The sequence below is a fragment of the Triticum aestivum genome, chromosome 6A (assembly GCF_018294505.1).
Source record: "Triticum aestivum cultivar Chinese Spring chromosome 6A, IWGSC CS RefSeq v2.1, whole genome shotgun sequence".
Classification (NCBI taxonomy): Eukaryota; Viridiplantae; Streptophyta; class Magnoliopsida; order Poales; family Poaceae; genus Triticum; species Triticum aestivum.
In genome coordinates this window covers 322,813,615-322,837,690 of record NC_057809.1, presented here as the reverse complement: position 1 = coordinate 322,837,690, position 24,076 = coordinate 322,813,615, and the positions used below count along the sequence as shown (strand labels likewise).

The following is a 24,076-nucleotide window of genomic DNA, read 5'->3' as shown; positions in this document are numbered from 1 at the left end:
GAGCGAGGGAGAAGTGAGAGGGGGTCGGGAACGTCTCCGTGGCGTCGCGAGGAAGTCGGGGAGGCTGCCACGGCGAAGCAGGAGGTGGCCGGCGTCGGCGCGCGTGCGTCCAGCACGCAGCTGCTTCGGGGCGAGGGGGAGGAAGATGACTGGCAGCTGGGCTGCACAGTAACGGGCCGCGCAGAAGCTGGGCCGGCTACAGGTAAGTGGCCCAGGTACGGGTCTTTCTCTCTGTTTTATTTAATTCTGTTCTGTTTTTCTTTTATTTAATTCTTTTGCCACTGTTTTGAATTAAAAATAATAATTCAAACAATGCCAAAGCTCCTCTGAGTATTTTATATTGCCAGATGGACTCTTCCAAAAGCTTATAAAATATTTCAGGGGTATTTGAATTTATATTCCAATTATATGAATATAATTCAAATTCAAATAGCTAATGAATTAAATCCAAAGTCCCAAAATAATTCCTTAAAAATGTTCAATATTTTGGTTGGGACCAGAACCCTTACCAAAAATTATCAAACATTTAAGAAGAGCATTTTGGAACAATGAATGAGATTTTAGGGTTTTTGCCCTTCTTTTATTTAAGTTTTTGAGGCTTCCAAAATTCCCTCAGTTCAAGTTTTCAGAATTTAAACATGATGCACACATGAAGCTAGCCTAGAGCACTACCAGCAGCTAGGGATGTGACAACTCACCCCCACTAAACAAGAATCTCGTCTCGAGATTCAAGCGTAGGGCAAGATGAAGGGTAAACACAAACTAGTACAATCTTCACGATCCAGGTTGCACTTCAAATGAACGTTGATTTGAACACCATCTTTGTCTTGTCGTCTTGCTCTGAGAAATCCTGTCAACATGACATGGAGGGAAGAAGGAGACTCTAGAAGGGTCGATCTTCTCGAAGATCGAACAACTCACGGAATGAGACATAGGACCATCTCTCGGGTTGAGACACGAGTTACACATCAAGAGGGGTGGAAAGAGACGGATGACGAAGGTTCACTAGGTGGACAACAATTCCACACTTAAGAAGGTGGTAAACGGTTGTCAACATAGCGAGGAGTTGAATTGCCATGATACCACGACGAAAACATCCTGGAGGGGGGTGATTCGTAGATTATTATCTTAAGTGGCAAAAAGAATTACTTTTGATATAGAGATCATTGAGACTCTCTATATCAGTCTAAGGCAAATCACAGCAATCGATTGGCGGGGGTCGGTAGAATGGCATACTCGGGCCAGAATGGATGATGTGGATTACCTTGTTGAAGACAACGTAATGGATGAATTTGCTTATCACCGGAAATGGAAGAGATCCATGGTAGAATGGCACATTGGCGGTGCAAGCTGGGAACAAAATGCAAATGATGGGAATGATTCTGGTAACTGGGGAAGAACCCAACAATAAAGAGTGAATTCACTGTTGGAGTGGTTATAGCATAACCGAAGAGACTAGGAGCAATCCCGGTTAGTGCCGATGATAACACGTAGCGCTTGTGCGTGCTCTCAAGAACTTGAGCATTTCCACATTCATCAAGATTTTACCAATATCTGTGTCAAGGATTCTGGCAACACAACTTACTAACATGATGAATGATGATGGATGATGCAGATGCAAAGGAAGATAACACTTTCTCAGATTTCACCTTAGCGAGGCCAAGGAAATAAAATCTGGATGATCGACCGAGAGACATTTAGCACTCCGCTTCTAATGTTCTCCTTGATGTGCTAGTATAACCCATTCATAGATATGGTTTGATATCTAAAACATCGAATAAAAGGTCGGACTTCGGGAACACAAAAATCCATAGGGGCAACTAGGGAGTAATCCTACGAAATCCCTATGGGGAGGTGGCCAACTTCCTCAAACAAGATACTATAATAATAGGTCTACCGGATGGGTGTGTTGGCCACGACATCCACCCTACCGGTTATTGAGGGACCAATATTATAGTTCTTGGGAAATGTTCCAAACCATCATATCTGCCTGAGATTCAGATCTGGTTGGTGTCAGGATATTCCAGACTCATCGAGTCTAGGAAGAAAAATGAAAGTTTGCAACACAAATTGACGAGATGACGTTGCGAGATTCTCGGGGAATGAACTACGATAGTAAGCTCCAAAACATGAGCTGGTTCTGCTACAACATGTGAACACGATGTCCAAGACAAGCATGACCACAAAGTAGTCTTATAATAAAACACTACCGAGTTCAGGAGGGGGAACCATCATTAATGACATCGAAGTCTCCACGCGTGGAAGTCCAAAGAGTTCACCTTGGACAGACTCCTTTATCTTTGAACAACTCAATCAGTGGCTTGGTGTGCTAGGATATACATATAGAATGGAGGTTGCAAATCTCCAGACCACAGAATACTTCGCACGTATGCATGACTGACTTGGGATGATTCCAGAGGAAGCAAAACTAACTTTCTCAAATTCACGGCGGTAACTTTCACCAAATGCACGTGTATAAGAGGAAGTCACTCCTTTCATCAACAAATACTTCATGAGCTAGCATGAAGAAAATGCTTTCAAAAGTTTCCAACACTAGCTTAATGTCCAACAAAATCATGGAGGAGATAAGGATGTTGTCAATGGGCTCAACAACAATTCATCTGGGTTTCCTTTTAAAAGGAATTCCATAGTTAAGTGAACAAGTGATAGCATTGGTCAGGCCAAAGATGTAATGGTGTATGCTCGAGGGATCAACCACGAATAAGACAACATTACGAGAATCATTGGTACTGATTTGATTTGACGATAGCCCATACTCAAATCAAAGGATTGATAAGACAATAGGTCCAGCAACTGATCACAGGGACCAATCGATGAAGATATCATCCTTCTTCAACACACACTACACAAGAATATCCCTTTGGAACGAACTAAGTCAGGCAAGCTTTTATCCTTCAACTCTCCAAGTTGTTGTCTAGCTTAACCAACTAGCTCAGGGATATCTAACACCGATTCTTGGAGAGAAGGTGGTTCACAAGAAACCAACATGATCACGAGCTCAACATAACGGTCAGGTGACGACCTGGTGATACTTCCGAGAAGATATTCGGAAAATCATGAACCACCGGTATGTTACTAAGCTCGAGAACAATCTCGCTTTTGAGGGCAAGACGATATGATCAAATGAGTGAGGACTTGACAAGATCCTAACTCATCAATCGAAGGGTGCACCGAAATAAGAACTAGGTAGCACGATCAGTCTTAGAAGGATGATTCAAAAACCAACACGCTAAGAATGAGATTATCGTCCATTTAACTACCAAGCAACGAGGTTGCTAGGAGTATTGATTTCACACATCACAATTCATTTGTCGGTATTCCGGTTGCATCAACACGAGGGCCAAGGAATGACTAATGGTGGTGAGAAGTATCACTACGTCAAAATTCATGAGAGTTGGTGCAGTTCTCATGACAATTCTGACATAAAGGGGGTAATACTCCAAGGTAGAACAAAACCAAAAGCTGGATTGGCATTTGATCTGCGGAATACAACTACTTTGACCCAATCCTAGATATGGATGAGGTACTGGAGTTTGTTTCTCCTAGTCATTCTGCGATAGAATGGCTTGACGGACCACAAGAGTAATAGGTATCGATGAACGATTGCACGCATACTCTTGACTATCAATCGATAGGCGAGGGTCAGAAACAACTAAGATGGGACAACTCAAAAGAACATATGATTTTCTGAGTTGTGGATGCATGGATTAGCATGTCGAACGAAGTTCAACATATTTCTTCCGGATAACCCATGCAGAAAGGTAGAACTGGCAGAGCCACAATATATAATGGAGAACTCATAAAAATAATCCTGTTGTGATATTTCAGTTCAACGAGGAACTTCTGCCATAAGTAGTTCATGGTATTTGGAAGAAGAAGATACCACGGACTTGAAGGACTATCGCAAAGGTTACTAATATCCTAAAGGCACTAGCAATTACTATCAACATGAAGTAGGTAGAGTGAATCTCGGGTTCAAGAACCCAGGAACAGAATACCTATTACTAAGTAGCATCACGGGATGCTTTCGAGAATGATGGCCAGAATCATCACACTGGGAACACAAATCATGGCTAAATTACTAGGTGATCCCCTAAGACACCTAGGGTCATAATACCAGCTCCAACATATATGTCAAGGCAATAAAGTACCTCAACTCACCGATTAGCGTGGTTAATCTGGCCCAAAGGAACATCGGAACGGGAGGAAGGGATTTTGCAAATGCTTCAGACTATTTAGAAACCTGGGATGACTCGGACAACATAACGGCTGTAAATGCTCAGAAAAAGTTTGAGACATTCACAAAAATGGTGGCATAACCACTCAGAAGCACAATATCACGGTTTCGAGATCAACAATTAACATACGGAAGCAGTAAAACTGAACAGAGGCTTAAGTCCAAAATCTTATAAGTCTACGGATTAGTAACACGTGATCCTGATAGAAAGAAGAGATAGCCTAGTTCTTAATCCCCGTAGAAGAGAAGATGATGACTCAGATCAGAAGGCCATGAGGTATAAGGAGTAAAAAGAGCCTTACGTTCCATCCCACAATCAATTCCCTTATATAACTAAAGAATTTCTAGACTCAACTTCGACCAGTTTGGCTTGGTAATCCTACAGGCAGTCAAGCTCTGATACCAACGCTGTCAGGACCCCGACTCAATGCCACATCGATCTAGCATGTAACACCTCATATCACTTTGCGGCCTCACGCACGGTATTCCCACGGGTGTCGCCTTACCTTTGCCCGGGACCGTTTGCGCCTTTTGGCACACGTATATGACAGTGTCGCTAGCATCCATATGATAAGGAGCCCGGGCTGACATGGCTAGTCGTAAACCCAAAGTGGCACAGACTTACAGGGACAGGCATCCATGACCCAGCATCGAACGTGTCGGTCATCAGCGAGTGAATCCAGGCTGTAGCACTGGGCTAGCAGGACTCCGGTGAACCGGGCTGTAGCGGGCTAACAGGACTCCGGTATTCATCGCGTGACATTTCCCCGAAGGGACAGACACAGGAACGAAGAAGGACACATGCCGGCCAGCCTAAGTGTTCCGGAGCAGTAGCAAGCTACCATGGCTCAGTGGAAACACTAGGAGACATTTCCCGGTAAGAGAGGCTACTAAAGATAAACAACTAGATGGTCAGATCCCACACATACCAAGCATTTCAATAACATACACACAATATGCTCGATATGTGCAAATACAACATGGCATCACAACATGACTCTACGACTCAAGTAATTTATTCAATAGGCTCCGAGGAGCGAGATATTACAAACATGGGTCTCATGACCCAACAATCAGAGCATACAAGTCAAAGCACAAGCGGAAGCTATCATGTCTGGGTACAGACATCTATAACTGAAAAAGGCTGAGAAGCCTGACTATCTACCAGATCCTGCCGAGGGCACAAGATCGTAGCTGAGGTAACAAACTAAACGTCGAAGTCCACGTGGAACTACTAGTGAGACTGAAGTCTCTCTGCAAAAACATAAAATAGGCAAACGTGAGTACAAATGTACCCAGAAAGACTTACATCAGATCTATCTACATATGCATCATTATCAACAAGGGGGATGGTGGGGTTTAACTGCAGCAAGCCAGCTTTGACTCGGTGGCTATCCTGAACTACGACTGCAATGTAACTCTTTTGAGGTGGCGCACACGAGTCCACATATTCACCATATCAATACACCACTATGGATCCGCTCCCGTCTCCCTACGAGAACGCCATCCATAGCACTCACGCTTATCTTGCGTATTTTAGAGTATCCACTTTCACTTGTCTATGAACTGTACAAGGGGTCCAAGTTCCATATCCGAGGAATCTGGCTATTCGAATAGATAATGATAACCCTGCAGGGGTGTACTTCTTCATACATGTTTCCACCACTTAGCGTCTGCACACGACATGTGCTCAGCAGACTTCAAGCGAAAGCCGACGTGGGTGTAGACCATGACCTACCTAAACACTCAAGTCTCTAGTCCAGGTTTATCGCCTATTCGGGTTCCATCCATGAGGAGATCCGGCCGGAGTTTCGCTCACAGCCCCAAACGATGTGAACAGGGTTCCGTGACACCAAACGGGCGCCCGGTTTACCCGGCCACGTGCCTACCGCATCACAGCCCACCCCTACGGTCAGCGCTGTCCACGGCCTCCAGCATACTACAAACACCAGAAACTACTTGCAACTCCTGGACAGAGGACAAGGGTGAATAAGAAGTCGAGCGGGGTCATATTTCAGGGCCCAATGTATGGTAGTAGCTGAATCATGGATCACAAACACAGAACTCAGTTCCTGAGGACGGCTGCAATGAGACAACCCACCATGTACTCCTACATGGCCTCTCACCGCTACCTTTACCAAATCGTGTTCACACACTTAGCTCACACACAGTAGGACATGTTCACACACCTCTGATTCATCCCCGATGAATCAGACCTGACTCAACTCTAGGCAGTAGCAGGCATGACAAACAAGCAAGAATGAGTAGGCACAACAGGGCTCAAACAACTCCTACTCATGCTAGTGGGTTTCATCTATTTACTGTGGCAATGACAGGTCATGCAAAGGATAAAGGGGTTCAGCTACCGCAGCAAGTAACAGATGAATCGGTGTTGTCCTAATGCAGTAAAAGAGAGCAGGAGCGAGAGAGTAGGATTGTATCGGAATGAACAAGGGGGTTTTGCTTGCCTGGCACTTCTGAAGATAACATTGAGTCTTCATCAGTGTCAACGATCACATCATCGGTATCGCGTCTATCGAGAGGGAACAAATACCGGCAACACAGAAAGGAACACAATCAATGCAATGCACAATATGATGCATGCTCATGACATGGCAATATGAATGTGTTTTGGGCTAATGCAACTAGCAACAGATTAAATGAAGTTGGTTTGAATACAAGATTCAAATTCAAACTCCATATGTGATTATTCAAATGCCATTTAAATGACTTGTGCTAAACAGCAGCTATAAGTTGTTCTAACATGCATGAAAATGGTACAGATGGATTCCTTGAATTTTTCTGATAATTTTTCATATATAAATTATTTAATTTGGAGTTACGGTTAATTTTCTATGATTTATTGAAGTTTATACAATTTTCTGGAATTTTCTGAAATAAAATAAATCCAGAAAACACTTATTGCGTCAGCCTGATGTCATGATGACGTCAGCAGGTCAACGTGGCACAGTCCGGTCAACCCCTGACCGGTGGGTCCCGAGTGTCAGTGTCTAATTAAACTAACCTAGCTTAGTTAAACTAACCTAACCTAATTAGCCGGGCGGGGCCCGCAGGTCAGTGAGAGAGAGGGGGTCAAACCCGGGTCAAACTCGCCGGAGTTGACCCGAGGCTCGTCGCCGGCGAGGCCAGGGACGGCGGAGAGCGTCGGGATTCGCCCTCCGATGACCAAAAGAGCGGCGGAGGGGCTCTACGGGATGCCCAGGCTCGCGCGCATCTAACAGGGCCATCGGAAGAAGCTAGGGTGGCCGGAGGCGACGGCAATCATGACGACGGCGGCGGCAGGAGTTCGAGTGGTGGCGGGTTTGGCGCTACGAGCGGTGGTTTGGCGCGCTGAGGGCACTGGGGAGAAGCTCTTGCTCCTACGCATCCAAAGGGACGGACGGGAGGCCGCGAGGTGGCCGGAGTTGAGCACGGCGTCGACCTCGGCGGCGGCCGGAGCTTGGGCGAGCTCGGGGTCGGGGTTAGGGAGCACGGCAGGAGGAGCTGGGGCGTGCTACGGACTCATGAGATTGCGGTGAACACGTCAGTGGGCTCGGATACGAGCTGGGGTGGCTGTGGCCACGGCCACGCCATGGCCGGCGGCGAGAAACTCTCGGCCGCGGTGGAGGAAGAGGCTAGGGGATGAGTGCGAGCTTGAGGGAAGGGGAAAGAGGAAGAGGGGCTCACAGGGGTTGCATCGGTGGCCTCGGGGAGCTCGGGGACGGTCCGAAGCCGGCGAATTTGACGAAGATGGCCGGCGGGTCCGAGGTAGAAGACGACGGTGATGGCGGCGATGCAGGGCTTCCGGAGGGCTGTGGATCGGTGGGGAGGAAGAGGGGGTCGAAGCGGAGCTCCTGGGTGCATCGGCGAGGCTAGGGGTGGCCGGTGGCCATGGGTACGGCGACGATGACGGCGAGCTCCGCTCGGTCGCGGGAGGGGAAACAGAGGAGCGAGGGGGAGGGAGGTCCAGAGAGCGAGGGAGAAGTGAGAGGGGGTCGGGAACGTCTCCGTGGCGTCGCGAGGAAGTCGGGGAGGCTGCCACGGCGAAGCAGGAGGTGGCCGGCGTCGGCGCGCGTGCGTCCAGCACGCAGCTGCTTCGGGGCGAGGGGGAGGAAGATGACTGGCAGCTGGGCTGCACAGTAACGGGCCGCGCAGAAGCTGGGCCGGCTACAGGTAAGTGGCCCAGGTACGGGTCTTTCTCTCTGTTTTATTTAATTCTGTTCTGTTTTTCTTTTATTTAATTCTTTTGCCACTGTTTTGAATTAAAAATAATAATTCAAACAATGCCAAAGCTCCTCTGAGTATTTTATATTGCCAGATGGACTCTTCCAAAAGCTTATAAAATATTTCAGGGGTATTTGAATTTATATTCCAATTATATGAATATAATTCAAATTCAAATAGCTAATGAATTAAATCCAAAGTCCCAAAATAATTCCTTAAAAATGTTCAATATTTTGGTTGGGACCAGAACCCTTACCAAAAATTATCAAACATTTAAGAAGAGCATTTTGGAACAATGAATGAGATTTTAGGGTTTTTGCCCTTCTTTTATTTAAGTTTTTGAGGCTTCCAAAATTCCCTCAGTTCAAGTTTTCAGAATTTAAACATGATGCACACATGAAGCTAGCCTAGAGCACTACCAGCAGCTAGGGATGTGACACCTACGAGGAGAAACCAGTTAAGATCCTCGAGTTTGCCAGCCGAGTTACCCGCAGCAAAGTTATCAAGTTTTGCAAGGTTCAGTGGAGCCACCACACGGAGGATGAAGCCACCTGGGAGCGAGAGGAAGATTTGCTCAAGGACCACCCTCACCTAATTTCTAGCCAACCCGAATCTCGAGGGCGAGATTCATCTTAAGGGGGGTAGGTTTGTAACATCCCAAATTTTCAATTTGGAATGTTATACATTAGATCATCATGCATATCATATTTTATTTGCTTTTGGGTTTTGATCCTAGAAAATTCTAAGCAACTCAAGGACCCACGGAGAGAGTTGGGGATTTCGTTATTTTCATATTTTAGTTTTCTCAAATTTTGAAAATAGGATCATTTGATTTTACTTATTTTATCATCGATTATTTCTATTACAAATATGAGAAAGGCAATAAACTGACTTTCCCAAAATATAGAAATATTGAGGATTTAATAATAAAATCAAATAAGATTTATTTCGGAGTTTTTCGATGTTTTTATTTGAATTTAGGAAAAATACGCGTTTTTCAAAATTGCATTTAGAGACCAAATAAATGTTCACTTTGTCGGGCTTGATTTTAGAAGCCCGGGAAAAATTATTTCGGGATTTTTGGAGTCCGTTTAGTATTTCTTTTTATTTTTCTTCCGAGCGTAATTTAAAAAAAAACAAAAAAAATGAAACCGACCTTGGGCCGTGCCCGAGCGGGACTCCGCCCGGGGGACGCCCTTAAATAACGCCGCACCCGAGCCCCCAGCCCATAACCGCCGCCGCCAGCCCCGCCGCCCGCCGGAGTCGCCGCCGCCTCCGCGACGCTCGTCGCCCGAGGTTCGCCGCCGCCTCGAAATCCGTGTCGGTTTTTTAAAACCTATTGGTTTTCGTCGGTTTTATTTTCAGTTTTTTATTTTATTTTATTATTTTTTTTCTTTCGGATTATGTTAATTAACAATTTAATCCGTTCGTCTTTTTTTCTTTTTCGTCGGATTTTCCGCGGCTATTTTCTGATCGCGATTTCTGATCCGATTTTCGTTTTAGTATAACTTTTCGCTCGTTTATCGGAATCAGGCGATTCAAGCGCCTGGAGTTTTGTCTCGAAACCCTCTATCCGAATAATCAACTTAAACAAGTTTTTGCTACTGTAAAATTGGACTTAGATCCAGATTACTAGAACGAAGTTGTTTTCTTTCGCCGTTTGACTTTCTTTGCTTCGTTCGATTTGATTCTTTTTGCCAACAGGAGTTCTTAAGTTGAACCTTTTGGTTAGATCTCTTATTTGAGTTTTACCCGTGCATTAGATGAGTACTTATTGTATGCTTGTTTGTTTGTCTGCGATAGAGTACCCGGAGTGCGCCGCCTGTTACTTCGAATCGTTAGGTTTCTCGGATCATCAGTAAGGCAAGTAACAATTTGATCATACCTTTTGTACTACCCAGTTTTATTGCATTAGATCAATCCTCACACGTTGCATGATTAGGATCTAATTAAATTGTGGGATGGGAAGTAGATGAGGTAGAACCTATTGCATGTTTATTGTCAAACCTTTGGGAGTTACTTCTATGTTTGCTTATTATGCCATGCTATACTAGTAGACGTGGATTGGGTGAGTGATATCCATGACTGATGTGAGATTGATAATTAATGGTTTATCTAAGGTGGCAACTTAAACACACATCTGGGTGGACTGAGGCACCTGGGTATTCCAGGACTTGCCTGTTTTCTTTTGGACCGCCACCCAGGCTCAAAGGGATCATGAGACTATTCATACTAGAAACTTCCGTGTGCAGCCACAAGCTATTATGGGCTCTAGCATAGTTGACTAAGTTGTGCGAACTCTTACAGTGGTAGACTAGCAGATGTAGGGGATGTAGGTGGTACGGTCTACCCGATCGTAAGGTGCTAGCGCTTCTGAAAGACTATGTCTCGGTCATACGTCTTCTCAAACACCATGAAGTGCGAGAAACCAAACGGAGGCGATCGAGTCTTGTGGGAAAAGTGCGCAAACCTCTGCAGAGTGTAATAAACTAATCATGGTTAGCCGTGTCCCTGGTTATGGACATCTTGAGTATCTAGTACTTGGATTATCATGTGAATCTCATCATGTTACCTTAATTAATATTGTTGGGTTTTAATGATGTTACTTAATTGGGATTGAGAATGCTGTCAACCATTCTCCATGTTTAACAACCACCTTGATAGTAATTAAAATTTTATTCCTTTGAAGTAAGGAAAAATTGGCTTTACGCAAAAACTGTAACCATAGAGCTTTCCACCAGCCAAATATGCATATAGTATAGTTGTTGCATTCCATTACTCTCTACGTGTTACCTTGCCAGCATATTCCATGTGCTGACCCGTTTTCGGGCTGCAACGTTAATGTTGCAGACTTTTCAGATGACGTTTAAGGAGTTTTTAGGTCGTGGTTCTATACTCGGTGATGCCGTTGGAGTTGATGGACTCACTTATCTTCCAAGCCTTCCGATGTTATCGTTATTAGATGGCTTAAGCCATATTTATTTTAATAAGTTCTCTTTTGAGACACTCGATGTAATAAGTGTGTGATTGCTACTTTGCTATAAATCCTTCGAGTACTGTGTGGTGTCAGCATTACTGATCCAGGGATGACACCGGAGCACAGAGATCAGACTGTTTGAGGTCTGGTTGCTACACACCTATTGTGCTATATCCATGGCTCACGCTCATATATTGCGTGAAGATTGAAAAAGCTTTGAAAAAGTTAGAGTATGAAACAATTGCTTGGCTTGTCATCGGGGTTGTGCATGATTTAAATATTTTGTGTGGTGAAGATAGAGCATAGCCAGACTATATGATTTTGCAGGGATAACTTTCTTTGGCCATGTTATTTTGAGAAGACATAATTGCTTTGTTAGTATGCTTGAAGTATTATTATTTTTATGTCAATATAAACTTTTGTCTTGAATATTTCGAATCTGAATATTGATATCACAATTAAGAAGATTTGCGTTGAAATTATGACAAGTAGCACTCCGCATCAAAAATTCTTTTTTTATCATTTACCTACTCGAGGACGAGCAAGAATTAAGCTTGGGGATGCCTGATACGTCTCCAATGTATCTATAATTTTTGATTGCTCCATGCTATATTATCTACTGTTTTGGACTATATTGGGCTTTATTTTCCACTTTTATATTATTTTTGGGACTAACCTATTAACCGCAGGCCCAGCCCAGAATTGTTGTTTTTTGCCTATTTCTGTGTTTCGGAGAAACAGAATATCAAATGGAGTCCAAACGGAATAAAACCTTCGGGAACGTGATTTTCTCACCGAACGTGATCCAGGAGACTTGGACCCTACTCCAAGGAGTCAAAGAGGAGGTCACGAGGATGGGGGTGCGCGCCCCCTAGGGCGCGCCCCTGCCTCGTGGGCCCTTCGGTGCTCCACTGACGTACTCCTTCCTCCTATATATACATACGTACCCCCAAACGATCAGAACAGGAGCCAAAAACCTAATTCCACCGCCGCAACTTTCTGTATCCACGAGATCCCATCTTGGGGCCTGTTTCGGAGCTCCGCCGGAAGAGGTCCGTCATCACGGAGGGCTTCTACATCATCCTAGCCCCTCCGATGAAGTGTGAGTAGTTTACCTTAGACCTTCGGGTCCATAGTTAGTAGCTAGATGGCTTCTTCTCTCTCTTTGAATCTCAATACAAAGTTCCCCCCTCTCTTGTGGACATCTATTCGATGTAATCTTCTTTTTGCGGTGTGTTTGTTGAGACCGATGAATTGTGGGTTTATGATCAAGTCTATCTATGAATAATATTTGAATCTTCTCTAAATTCTTTTATGTATGATTGGTTATCTTTGCAAGTCTCTTCGAATTATCTGTTTGGTTTGGCTAACTAGATTGGTAGTTCTTGCCATGGGAGAAGTGCTTAGTTTTGGGTTCGATCTTGCGGTGTCCTTTCCCAGTGACAGAAGGGGCAGCAAGGCACATATTGCATCGTTGCCATCGAGGATAACAAGATCGGGTTTATTTCATATTGCATGAATTTATCTCTCTACATCATGTCATCTTGCTTAAGGCGTTACTCTGTTTTTAACTTAATACTCTAGATGCATGCTGGATAGCTGTCGATGAGTGGAGTAATAGTAGTAGATGCAGAATCGTTTCGGTCTACTTGTGACGGACGTGATGCCTATATACATGATCATGCCTAGATATTCTCATAACTATGCTCAATTCTGTCAATTGCTCAACAGTAATTTTTTCACCCACCATAGAATACTTATGCTCTTGAGAGAAGCCACTAGTGAAACCTATGGCCCCCGGGTCTATTCTCATCATATCAGTCTCCATCACTTTAATCTTGCTTTGATTTTTTACTTTGCTTTTACTTTTTACTTTGCATCTTTATACCAAAAATACCAACAATATTATATGTATCAGATCTCACTCTCGTAAGTGACCGTGAAGGGATTGACAACCCCTAATCGTGTTGGTTGCGAGTAGCTATCGTTTTGTGCAGGTACAAGGGACTTGAGCGTGGCCTCCTACTGGATTGATACCTTGGTTCTCAAAAATTAAGGGTAATACTTATGCTACTCTGCTGCATCATCCCTTCCTCTATGGGGAAAACCAACGCAAGCTCAAGACGTAGCAATGACTGCAACATCAAAGACAAGCATGGGCACGGATATATGAGTCCGTCGTGGCATTATAAGCCGATGCAGACATGGAGTAATCCGCAGGCACGGTCCCGGTAAGTTGATGTAAACCGGGCCGCAAGAGCAGTGGCTTGCACATACATCCGTCGAGCATCCTTGCACAGTTAGATGCTAGCGCATGCGAATGGTGGCGCAAGCTATACATCCATGACACGACCATCACTCTTGTAGTGAATAATTATCCTGCACAAACAATATCGCAAGACAAAGTAATTGCTCTTTAAAGAATAATAGCATATCAACAAAAATTAACTGGATAGAATTCACCTGAATTATTTGGACAACGGATGTGAAACGCCCGCAAGAATTTGTTTAGGATGTCTTTGCTGACGATACTGCGGTTTGAACCTTCGAACAGAGAAAACTACTAGTACCATTACTTGGCCTTGTGTAAGTGCATGTAATTAGGTTTTTGTTCATCAAAAGCCTTTGGAATCATTACTCAAGTCACCTTACGCAAGTGGTAGAAAATTATAACTTCTTGGCCTAGTGTGGTCTGCAGCACATTACTAGGAATAGGCCTACTAATGGTGCACCTGTTTTGGCTACTAATGGCGCACTACAGGTGCGCCATTAGTACCACGCCACTAGAATATTTTAGTAATGGTGCACCACAAGTGCACCATTAGTATCTGGTATACTAATGGCGCACCACACGTGCGCCATTAGTATCCCACAGGTGCGCCATTAGTATCTGGTGTACTAATGGCGCACCTCATGGAAGTGCGTCATTAGTAACAATTTTTTTAATTTTTTTCGTTTTTTCTTAATCTCAGGTCACTATTTCACATATGAGATATCCAACACACATATATACAACAAGCATCCATATAACAATCATATCCAACACACAAGTTTCATCATATATACATACATAGCCAACACATAGTTCCATCGTTACATATTACAAAAGTTTCACATTGTTCAACCAACACCTTATCCATCAATTCACAAAAGTTTCACATTGATACAAAATAAAAACACAAATGGAAAAGAAGCACTCCATCCATGCAAGCTTCCGTGAATTAAATCAAATCTGCAAAATAATAAACAAGAAGTTAGAAGAAGAAGAAGAAGAAGAAGAAGACTAGAAGAATACTAGAAGAAGAAGAACACTAGAAGAATACTAGAAGAAGAATAAGAAGAAGAATAAGAAGAATAAGAAGAATACTATAAGCTTATTATGTAAACTTGATCATTTTGTGCTAATATAAGTAATTTTGAAGCTAACCTATAGGAAACTAAGCATATAAGCTCTCTATGTTAGCATATTAGAGCCAACTTAGGTAAAATGAAGCTAACCTATGTCATTTTGGAAAAGAAGAAGAATAAGAAGAATAAGAAGTAGACTATAAGCTTATTATGTAAACTTGATCATTTTGTGCTAACATATGTTATTTTGGAGCTAACCTATAGGAAACTAAGCATATAAGCTCTAAGTTAGCATATTAGAGCCAACTTAGGTAAAATGAAGCTAACATATGTCATTTTGGAAAAGAAGAAGAATAAGAAGAAGACTATAAGCTTATTATGTAAACTTGATCATTTTGTGCTAACATAAGTAATTTTGGAGCTAACCTATAGGTAACTAAGCATATTAGAGAGAACATAGGTAACTAAGTATATATATATATATATATATCATTTTGGAGATCTGACATACCTGACATAGTTCAGTTCTCATTGTTCTTCTCCTTCTCCTTCCTCAGCCTGATGCGCCAAGAGCGGTGAGGCGGTGGAGGCAGCTGTGGGATGTAGTCTTCTACCACAATTGGCGTGGTCATGTCGCCCAGTTGTGGGATCGCCGGCGCCACCACCGGTGCGTGGTCATTGTCAGGCACCACCACCATCGTGAGGCCACCTTTAGGCAGGACGGGCACGACCATCGCTAGGTCATCCTCAGCCACCACCATCTCTTGCCCATGGTCAGCCATCACCATATCTTGCCCATGGTGAGCCACCACCATCTCTTGCCCATGGTCAGCCACCACCATCTCTTGCCATTGGTCAGCCACCACCAGCGCTAGGTCATCCTCAGCTTGATGCCCATCGTCATCCTGTAGCTCCTCATCCCCACTCTGCTCCTCTTCTCCCACACTCCAGTCCGGATCATCCTTCTTGTTGTCTTTGCTGCTGCCAGAATCGCTGCTGCTTTCGCTAAAGCCAGAATCACTGTTGCTTTTGCTACAGCCATAATCGCTGCTGCTTTGGCTGTAGCCAGTGTCGCTGCTCCTGCTCCCATTGCCTGTCCAAATGCAACAATGACCGTTAACAATCAATGTGAGACAAAGCCAAATGTATAGGAATAAGAAGAGGCAGAACACACTGGCATCTTCGTCGTCAGCATAGCGCATGCGACACATAGTCGCGTTGAAAGCCTTCACGGTGAGCATTGTGGCATCGTCGTCGTACCTGAAGAGAAGAAAGTACCCGGTCTGCAAGTCGTAGGCACTGTAGAACTTCTCCCAGCCACGGCACAGGTACATGTGGCCCTCCTCGATCACCAACTCCACGTCCCATAGCCTGCAAACCCCGCTGCTGGCCTGTCGGAGCTTCACATTATTTGGCGGATCTTCACCCAGCATGTTCATAAAAGTGTCAGGCAGCCTCTGCAATTTGGGACAAGGAGTGATGTAGCAAATAACAGAGTTATCATAATGAGATGGGTGAAGGGGAGATCTCTCGTTTTATATACCTGCCTCGTGGCTGATACTGAAGTCCCAAGTATGATACTAAAGAACTCGAAAGCATCCAACTCGTACTCCGGTGAGGCAGAGTGGCGGTGGCTGCTTCCCCCCATCTCTGATAAGCAGCAGAAGAGACCAATTAGTACCCTTACAACATTATCATACAACATTATCACTACCATCGCCACTTTACTCTAGATTCATTTCAGTTTGTTGGTTTTGTTGTTGTAAAGCCTTTAGCTCCCTAATCCTCTTAAAGTATTCTTCAATGTATGCCTTCTTCTTAGCAACTAATCCATTGAATTTAACAAACTCCTCAGTGCGCCTGTCATTGGTAAAAACATACCACTTTTCCCATGCTAGCGATTCCAAATCGAATCTTCCAGAAGATATGGAACCATGGTCAAACACTTGCGTTGTTCCCTAAGGGCATAAATAACATAGATACAAGAAGATGGAGATTATTGACAAAGGTATTGATTCTTCACTTACAGATGGCAATAATTAGCTCTTTATAAAAAGCCTGCTTCAGACTACTAACTATGACAGAGATGTTTGACAGTAGTTAGCATGGATTTTCTAGCAATTTCAGTTGCAACAGGTAGATAGGCACTTGGCACTTAATAGATCTACTATCAATCTTTACTTTGACTGAGGATCATATATATATAGATAAAAATATATAGGTTCTTACCAGACAGGACTACTTAATACAAAATAAAAATAGTAATTACCATGGAAATTGGCCCTTTTATTATAATCCAGGTAAATTCTTTGTCTGAAATTAGCCATACCATGATACTATGAAAGTGAAATTACCTGAGAACTATCCTGTCCAGATGATTCCTCATGCGGACATGCAAAACAGTTTTGATTGACCTCTGTCGCCATAGTATTTTATGTTGTTCTATTATTTTATTTGAAGACATGAAGGGTTACTTATTTGAAGATGCTACTCCTAAGAAAGGTCAACTTTTCGATCATCAGCCTCTACAATTAAACAATGATGCATTCTTCCTTTTCCTTTCCATCTTCTTCTTCTCCACCTCTCTTCTTTTCTTGTTCTCCTTTTTCTTTCTTCTCCTCCTCTTCTCCTTCTTCCTTTCTTGTTCTATTTTTCAACTTTCTTCTTATTCTTCTTCCTTTTTTTCCTTTTTCCTCTTCTTCTACTTCTTCTTCTTTTTTTCAACTTTCTTCTTCTAATTATCTAAACCTAAATCTAGCACTAACCTAAACCAACCACTAACCTAAACCTATCAATAACCTAATTAAACCTAAACAGCAAAGAAAAATAGTAGAAAAAAACAAAAAAATGCTCACCTTGGCTCCGGGGGCAGGGGGTGGTGGTGGACGGCCGCGGTTAGGGCAGCGACGGCGGACCTGGCTCCGGGGGGGGGGTGAGGCGGACGTAGGGGGCCCGTGGCAAGCCTGGCTCCGGGGGGGGGGGGGGCGCAGGGGCAGCGGCGAGCCTGGCTCCGGGGGCAGGGGGTGGTGGTGGACGGCCGCGGTTAGGGCAGCGGCGGCGGGCCTGGCTCCGGGGGGCGCGAGGCGGACGTAGGGGGCCCGCGACGAGCCTGGCTCCGTGGGCGGCGCGGGCGCAGGGGCTGCGACAAGCCTAGCTCCGGGGGCGGCACGGGCGCAGGGGCCGACGGGCAGGTGGTGGGGGCGGCGGGGCACCAGGGGGGCGCCGTTCGGGCGACAGGGCGCCGGGGCGGGGCGCCATTCGGGCGACGGGGCGGTGGCGGGGGCGGCGGGGCGAGGGGCGGTGGCGCAAGGGGCGGTGGCGGGCGGCGGCGGCGGCGGGTGGTTGGGACGGTGGGGCGACGGGGCGAGGGGAGGTGGGGCAAGGGGGCGGCGAGGGGGGGCAACGGGGCGAGGGGAGGTGGGGCTCGGCATTACTAACAATTTTTTTTAAAACTACTAATGGCGCACCACACACCAGGTGCGCCATTAGTAATATATTACTAATGGCGCACCAACACATGATGCGCCATTAGTATATAGTAATGGCGCACCACATGTCTGGTGCGTCATTAGTGGCCATATCATCTATAGCCCTTTTCCTAATAGTGGCAGTGACATCAGTTTTCATCAGTCTGGTGGCCGCCCGTGGCACATGCACCCATGACGTTCTGGCCAGATACGCCATCTTGGAACACATTATTTTTGTCTTAATCCAGTCGATTTTACTGCAACGGGAGGTCTTCTCTTTTCCTTTAATTAACTCGGGGCTTGAGTAGACAGAACGTATCTCTTTCAACTGATGCCCTTTGTGTGTCCGCGTAGAAGGTAGCAACTGTCCAGGCCTGTGCTGCTGCAATTTTTTCTCAGGAGTAGTAGTGGCCATGAATATATAGAAAACAACAGTAGCAACTTGCGGCTAGTAGATCCATGCATAGGGCTCAGTTGGAAATCTTCTCTGAACTCTTTAAACACAAGGCAGACCAGGTACAATATTTGAAAACTGGAAACTAGCATGAGCAACCACTTGGGTGACAGCGAGGCTGTGGTGAGTCAATGAGGCCACAACAGGAAATAAGCCATCGGGGCTCCAGGTGAAGTGAGGACGCGGCTGGCGAGGCATCAATCTCTCTCAAAAATCTGACCTCATCAATATTGTAAAACCCTTGGACAAATTCCAACTTGCCTTGCTATATTAATGTCGTCGCGTTGACCGGACCATAGACTGTATGCGTGGATCTCGACAACGGAGGAGACTCATGGCAGAACCGGGTTCAAGCAGAGGTGAGAACAACAATAGCTCAATGGTGGCGGTTGATGAAGCAGGGCCTGACAGAGGCGGCGCGGGCGCTCCGAGGCGACCACGGTGGAAGCGGCGCAACACAGGGCGCAAGCCACGGCACTCGGCCGGAGTTGCTGCTGCTAATGCAAATGAGGCTCGCGGACGCCGAGGCAAAGGCAAGTTGAGGGTGACTCGCAGGTCGGCGGCTCTGCCGCGAGGCATCTCAATGGAGAAAGGTGAAGTAACGACGGCGCCCTGAAGTGAGTCAGCGCCAAGCCCTCCCAGTGACTCAGAGCGAGGCCGAAGCGGCGACACCGGAGGCCGGCCGGCTTGAAGGCGGACCTGGCTCGCAAGAACGACGGCGGCTTGGAGCGGGCGGCTCAACGGTGGTGGCTAAGGTCGGTGAGGTGCGAGCGTCCCGTGATGGAGACAAATAGGGGCGGCCCAAGGCGGACGACAGAGCGAGGCGGCTCTCAGCAGGAAGCTCTGGCGAGTTAAAGGCGGAGTGGAAGTGGCACCTCGCTAGCGGCGGGTGCGGTTGAATCGGCAGCGAGCGAACTACTATTATAGGAGTAGCGACTTTGACGAAGACCGGGGGATGCGGCAAGCTCAGAAGACTCAGGGGCAGCGACAGTGAGTAAGGTAGCACGGTCACCCCTGCAAGTCGACGAGCAGGTAAAGGCAGAGCCACGGCAAAGCTCGGTGGCTCGACACGAGGGCTTGGCAAGGCGTCTTAAATACCGCGGGTTACACTAAGGTAACTTGAGGCCGGCTCGAGGATGAGGAGGCGTCTCGAAGCCAAGGTGACTCGGTGACACGGAGGTCCGGGGAAGACTCGGACCAGGCGAGTTGTGGCGTTGAAGATGAAATCCTCCTCTGGGTCGTTGTCATCCCTTTTGTCTTGATCTTCACGTGGCGAGACAGGTCTCTGCAGCAGTCATCGATCCATTGTATTGACCGATCGCGCGTTCGGTGGCGCATATGACAAAACCCTAGCATATCTTGAACTCGATCTTCTAAATTTCGATTTCGACGGTTCGTTGACGATGTTATCTTTGGCGCCGGCTTTTTGCATCCAGCAGGTCACGAACATTTTGATCCCTGAAAAAATCCCTCCAAGAACTAACACCACCATGCGCAGGCCCCACGGTGGGCACCAACTATCATGGATTTGTCATGGCAGATGTCCTTAGTGTCAGAACTTAGTCACGAGGCCAGCACATCTATGTGGTTTCTTAAGAGGGCTTGAGTGGGACGAGAGACGTGAGGTATTTACCCATGTTCGGCCCATCATAGTGGAGGTAAAAACCTACATCCTGCTTCATTGATATTGATGATGATGATGCTCATGGTTACAAGGGCGAGGTTTCGCTACCTCTATCTCGAAAGCTATTGATTTTTCTATCTAAACTTGTCCCCCTTTGGGAGCCTTGCTCCTCCATATATAAGTTAGAGGGGCGGGTTACATGTGGAGTCCTAGTAGGATTAGGACTATCTATTACAAGTGGAGTCCTAGTCTTTCTTTCTTTGTAAGGGAATATTCCTTATACTTTCCTCTTAAGCCTACATAACATAACGTGAGCTGGCCTTCCATGAACCACCTTCTGGGCCACCGGGTCTTGTCGCTCCTCTGACCCGCTTGTCGGGTTACCCATGAGTCGCCAGGCTCGAGCGGGTCACTTAGTGAGTCGTCAAGTCAGGGCGGGTAACAAGTGAGTCGCCAAAACCGGCCGGGTCATACATCCGGCCGGGTCAAACCGCGAAGTATATCCCCGTCACCAGGACTCCCTCAGCGGTCGAACACCTTTGCGAATTTGTCTTGCAACCTCTGCGATGACGATTAAAAGCCAAGTGTTGAAACTTAAAATGCCCAAATTGACTCAAGTTGGTTTGGTAGTTTGAAGATTCAGAAAATGTCTTTAATCCTCATCGCAGAGGCTGCCAGACAAATTCGCAAAGGTGTTCGACCGTCATTGGCCCCCAGAACTATTGTTGCGCGCGGAACGCCGGGCGTTGGCATCACTTGTGGGATGTGGATCTAGTGTTCAACTCTGAGCGCCACTTGTATCTCGCACCGATGATACTCGCAATTTAGGGTTCCATCGACGCCGGGGAACCCCCTAACCCGCTCGTCCTGTTGTAAATATTTAGTTAAGTTGACGGAAATAAAAATATTGCTATGTTAGTCATCTTTCGATTTAAATGTGCGGTTTGTTCGTCGCTGCGAGGTTCTAGTGTTCGACAAGCTCCGCCCTTGCATTCGTGGGTGAGCACAAATGACATCTCCTCCTCCCCCCTTCATTTGCTCTGTTTCGATCTTCATGCCAATGAAACTTGCTAGCTATAGGTGTCTTCAATCATCAGTATGCGTGACCACTATGCGTCTCCCATTCGAAAGGGTTACATCTATAAATATGCATGCATTTGCATATTTATAACCATGATTCTTTCGAATTGTCCAACATTATCCATGTATAGCCCAGTATGTGTAGATTGGGTTCGTTTTCCCATATGCTCTGCTCCGGATCCGATGCAGAATTTCGTCACTACCTCCCTGTTGTTCTCTGGGTACACATCCTCTCTACTTATTGCCGAGACATGTATCAGGAGAACAGCGGGGAGGTACTGCCGAAATTTTGTGCCGGATCCAGAGCAGAGCATGGGAAAATGAACCAAATCTACACATACTCTGGTGGGATTAGGACCTATCTTTACCTATTAGCGTCTGGGTTGCATGGATGTAATAAAATTGACAAACTCCATTAACTGATGAATACATACATGTTGATTTATATTTTTTTTTGTTATGTGTCCAATAGCTAGGTAAGATGAGTGATCGTGCGTGGATGTACATTGGTCAAACTAGTTAGAAAGACATGACCATTGAATGGTTAACAAATACCAAGGTGTTTCTGAGAGCCGCATTTGCAAATGGCTAGAGGACAATATGGTGCCCATGTGCCGGGTGCAACAACTGGCACAAGAGGACACGTGATGAAATAGGCAAACACCTGCAGAAGAGGGGTTTTATGCCATATTATATGGTGTGGACATTTCATGGCGAGTCTGCCCAATGTGCCAGAGTTGAGGTGCTTCGTCGTTGCACCGATGAGCATGGTACCAGGATGCAAGACATGGTGCAAGACTTTGATGATGCTCGGGACTCGGGAGATGAGATGGAGGAATCTGCAAAGGCCTTCAATGAAATGTTGGAGTCTTCCAAACATCCTCTCCACGAGCACATTGAGCTCTGTCAGCTGGATGCCATCTCACAGATAGTAGCTCTGAAGGCTCAATTCAACTCTGCCAGAGAATGGTACGATGCAATGATGACAGTATTTGGACGTTTTCAACCCAAAGGCCATGTACTACCTACAAACCTGTACCAGTCAGACAAAATCCTCCGTGCTCTTAAGATGCCCTATGCAACTCCCAGATGTAATTTTCCATAATTGTAACTCGAACTCTTGCCATTTTCGGCTATGTGATATGCTATATCCTTCGTGGTTGGGTTTTTGTCTTTCGTTTTGAATTTTGTTCATGTTATGATTTTCATCTCATGTCATTATGTGCATCTCATTTGCATTCGTGTTCATATCAGGCATCTGGTCATTTTCCCCGTTGTCCGTTTCAAAATCCGACACTCTCACATGCACCCATTGCACCTCTCAGATCTCGTTTCGTGAGCAGGAGAAAAACATTCTCGTAAATGGGTCGAGATTTGTCGAGTGGCCTTGGTACATCATCGGTAGGACGCTTGTCAAATTTTGTTCCATTTGGAGGTCTTTTGATGCCACAACGATTAACTGGGTAACTACAAAAGCCCCTCTCTCTTTGCAGCCTAGCACCCCTCGAAAACAGCCCACTAGCCCATCTAAACCCCATCCATGCTCTCCGTCATTGGATCACGATCGTGTGGGCGAAAACCACACCTCATTTGGACTCAACTAGCTCCCCTACATATAAATATGCCCTCTCCCCGGAAATTCATTAGTTAACCCTAACCCCCTCTCCCTCTCGGCCACAGGACGTGTCCGCCCGCTGTAGGACACACCCGCCCTGCCGCCCCGAGCCAGTGGCATGCCGCAACGTTGCACCCTGCCGCCCCCGCCGCCGAAGCCCGTCCCAGCCCGAAGTGGAACCTCCGCCAGCCCAAGCCGCCGCCGCCATCTACCTCCCTCACCCGCGCCTCCCGCACACCTCGCCCGCCGCTCGCCGCCGTTCCCCGCACACCGTTGCCGCCACTCCCCGCCTCCGCCCGCCGGTGCCCCGCCGCCCGACGCCGGCGTCCCGCGTCGCCGCCCTTCGTCCTCCGGCCGGATCCGGCACTGGCCGGCCAGATCTGTCCTCCACCCGGCCTCCACGACTCTACCTCGAGCTCCGGCCGCCACCCCATCATCTCCGGCTGCCTCGAAATACGTGCCAGGGTCAAACCCTAGATCTTAGAGGGGTATCTTTTTTCAAGTCCCCAAATTTTTCATATCATGTGTACCACTTTGCCATGCCATACCTCCATGCTCATAGCTCCGATTTTCTCATGTGTTATATCAAAATGTTCATATCACGATGCTCTTCATGGTAGTGTCATTCGCATGCATGTTACTGTCCATATTGATGCCCTAACCTTCATTCCAAAAGTGTTATATGATGTTGTCTGCTGTAACTTATCATAATTTGCCAATTTGTCATTTTCATTGTATTTTGTGTGTGCATCCTATGAGGATCATGTCTACATGTTTTAGGAGCATCTCCATATCATCTTTACAGTGGTGAAAGCCTTGTATTTTTATGAGCTCTGTGGTGACTAGCACAAGCATGCAAAGTAGGCCACATGATGTTGCTGTTTTCAGACACTTAGTAATTTTGCTAAGTCTTTTACTGTTACATTATTATGCTATGTTGTCTTGTTGGCACAAGTAGATCCATGCACATTTTGAGGTAGTTCAGTAAGAGTGTTTTGAAGATATGGTTATGCTCTATCCATTCTTGCC

General features: G+C 46.0%; 1 pseudogene; it reads right to left on the bottom strand.

Moving 5' to 3' along the window:
• Nucleotides 1–23,481, bottom strand: part of LOC123129596 (probable E3 ubiquitin-protein ligase RHC2A) — a 44,979-nt pseudogene extending 21,498 nt beyond the window's left edge.
• Nucleotides 23,482–24,076: the final 595 nt, after the last annotated feature.